Consider the following 3,270-nt stretch of genomic DNA (forward strand, 5'->3'; position numbering starts at 1 on the left):
TTAGTAGTATTGATCGTATCTAAAGAAGTCATGGGCTCATCAAACCAGAAACAAATAGAATATCTATCAGCCTTCCATTCTTGGTTGGGCTTGGAGTATTGAAGCCTTGAGTTGTGCTTTCCATGAACTTATGCATGACTAAATCAACAGTCCCCAATTTCTGTATCGACTTAATAAACTTTTTAGGGAATATGCTCGCCTCATATTACCAATTCTGCTTTTGTAGATAGTAAATTACTTCATCGAGCCAAGGATGAAAGAGAAAGTGAAATTCGTTTACCCCAACGATTCAGGGAGCCAGAAAACTATGGCTGATATGATTGACCTGGAGAATCTGGAGTCTGCATTTGGAGGACGAAACACATCTGGCGTTGACATCGTCAAGTACGCCGAGAGAATGCTAAGAAGAGAAAAGATTAGAGGAGCTTCGACGCATGCAAACGACAACACCTCTTCTTCCTAGAACTTGAGTTCTTGTAAAGAGTGCATAAACTCTACCGTCAGAAACTAAGCTGGACGAAGATGACTGCGCCATGGAAGTTCAGAGATCTGATCAAACAACTTAAAGCTCGATAGTCATGAAAGCCCAGGATGTTCATGATTTGTTACGTGGAGTTTTTTCACAAAAGATTGTTAGACTATGCACCTAGCATACTATTTTCTATGAGACAAGTGGACGTGCAGTTTGTGACACTGGAACATATGAAATCTGATCTTACATATTTATGAAAAATAGTATAAATTTAAATTTGGATACGGGGTAGCACTGTGGACGCCCGTGTCACCAACATCGTCGTATTTATTTGCCAGCACGAGTCATTCTTCAGCAAATTAACCCCTAGTGGTCCATGTCGGCTGATGGCCCTGGCCGCTTGATGGAGACGATGTGTCCATGCAAGCCTGTGCGGCGTCCTCTAATTTGGTCCGAACAAAGGCGTGTCGTCAACAGCGCCGCAGGAACATATGTGCAAAGTATAGTTGAACACATTCATTCCTCGTGTCCCGTCGCGTCGCGTCGACCATTATTACGTCAAATGAAACCACCAGCCACCCGATTGCCACTTTGATTAGCTCGCATCTTCATCCGTCTCTGTGCCGGACCTGAAAAAACATATACACCATACAGTTGAGAAGCTCTATGTATCCAGGGGCAAGACAATTACCTCAGGTTTTGTTGTGGATGTCTGCAGTCAGCTGCAGAGCTGATCACAAGCAATGAGTTACCTTCTGCCAACCCACCAGAAACCGACGTCTCCAGAAGAGAGTTTGTTATCTTTGTTGTCGTAATATAAAAAGTGGTGTCACGGACCTAGGGGATCAAACACTCAATCGAGCACTCAATCGACTCGGAACACCAGCAAGAGTTAAATCTCACAGAGATATTGTGCCCAATCAAGTCCGTACAACGATGGAATACTAACTGGAGAGGAAGTAGAGCATAGAAGGGAAATCAGCAACTAGATTGAGTAGGAGAGAAGGTAGACTGGGAAGGAAGTGGGCAGCAGCAGGAAAGAACCGGAGTAGAGAAGAGGAGAAGAAGCTGGAGGAGGACGATGAGGGAAGGAAGGAGAAGCCGGTCTGTTCTTTTCTTCCATGTCCATCTGTTCTATTATGCCCCTTTTTTACCCGGCGTCCAGCCCAGCCAGTGAGGGGCCAGCCAGGCGCCCACCCAGCAGGCTGTCTTTGACATTCCTCAAGCCGACATCATCGCAAGCCACCATCGATGATGTAGCTGGGACTGTAGCCGGAGGGCGGTGTGGACAGCGTAGACAAGAATGCGGCGGCTGAAGAACAGCGTCTCGAACTCAGCGTCGTACACCACGCAGAAGTACTAGGCCTGCACGGCCACCATGTAGCCGTCAGAGTTAGACTTGGCGAGCAGCACGATGAACACTCGTGCCATTACCGTTGCACCTGCCGTCGATGACTCTGAAGTACATCCACACGACGCCGACGTGCCAGGCCATGTTGAACCCGAGCAGCGCGAGTTGACAGGCGAGTGCGATAGGCGCGCCACAGGCTACACACGTGGTAGGGAGACCCGCGCCGACCCAGAACCAGAAGCCAAAGACGATGGCGTGTGCCAGCATGGTGGTCATAGGACCAGAAAGAAGATGAGGCCGGAGGAGTGCGTCCCGGACGAGCAGTACAGCAGCCGCTAGAATGGCGTGGTGCGGTTGTGCCCGCGCCACAACCACCGCGTGTCCCGTAGCTCGGCCACCACCTAGAATAGCATCCTGACAAAGTTGGCCACCGACACGGCCACCATGAGCAGCGCGTGCGTGGCTAGCACGGAACCCAACGAAAGTGCGTTCCGTCAGCGTAGTGCGGCACCAAGAAAGGTGTCGAGGGAGAGGAAGAGCACACCATCGACGTTGGGGTCCCATGTCTGGGTCTGCTCGTCCCGGGTCTACTTGACAAGGTCGTAGCCGGTGATGAGCACGTCGAGCCATGGAAGCTTGTCCACGAGCAAGCTGCGGATGGCCACCATGAGCTCGTTGTGCATGAAGATGTCAGCGCCGTCATTGATGCTTTTCATCGAATGATTGCCTAGCAGAGATCGAGGACAATCAGAACGGGCACAGCATCATCGCATCCATGCGGGTCTCTTGAGATGAGCTTGGAGATCTGGAAGCTAGAGGCGAAGTTTGCGGACTCAACAATGAGATATATTGCCGGTCGGCACTCCTCTTGTCTGTACCCATAGCCCACACAAACGGCCACCCCCTATGACAGTAGGTTGAGACAACCCGTCTACAAGTGCTCAAACATAGCTACGCAGTCGTCACGGTCGATGTGGTGGCTGTTAGAGATGTCGTGCATCGACTCGATGATGATGTGGAAGGGGATAAGCCCGCGGATGTCAGGAAACTTAGAAGGATGCATGGAGATCGTCGTCTGGTCACGCACGCCTTAAACGGATCCTAAGTGCATGGCCACGCAATGCGAGGTGGTGGTCGCGTAGAGCCGGTCCTTCTGCAGCACAACCATGACTCGCTGCACTTTGGTGTCGAGGAAGACACCGGTGTGGGAGCCGCTGGTGAAGCTGGGGTTGGTGAGATAGGGGCCAATGAGGATGTTGCATTTCTCGGTGAGAGCGAGATCAAAACGTGCGGTGAAGGTGGTGGAGTCATCGACTGCGACCGCGCGCGGGTTGATGCTGAGGAAGGAAGGGAAAGTGGGTGGGGGTGTTGATAATGGTGTAGTCCTAGATGAATAGTGGCTGGTCACTAGACAGCTAGGTGACCTCGCTGCCGGTGTCGGAGAGGG

General features: G+C 51.2%; 1 long non-coding RNA gene across 1 annotated transcript; it reads right to left on the minus strand.

Annotated features, from left to right (window-relative positions):
* Window positions 1–781: 781 nt before the first annotated feature.
* Window positions 782–1,805, minus strand: LOC133885345 (uncharacterized). The gene is made up of 2 exons (XR_009903215.1): window positions 1,225–1,805; window positions 782–1,101 (listed from the first exon to the last, which is right to left on the minus strand). It is a non-coding gene; the product is annotated as an uncharacterized LOC133885345 (long non-coding RNA).
* Between the last annotated feature and the right edge of the window lie 1,465 nt (window positions 1,806–3,270).

This window comes from Phragmites australis, chromosome 11 (genome assembly GCF_958298935.1).
Source record: "Phragmites australis chromosome 11, lpPhrAust1.1, whole genome shotgun sequence".
NCBI classification, from domain to species: Eukaryota; Viridiplantae; Streptophyta; class Magnoliopsida; order Poales; family Poaceae; genus Phragmites; species Phragmites australis.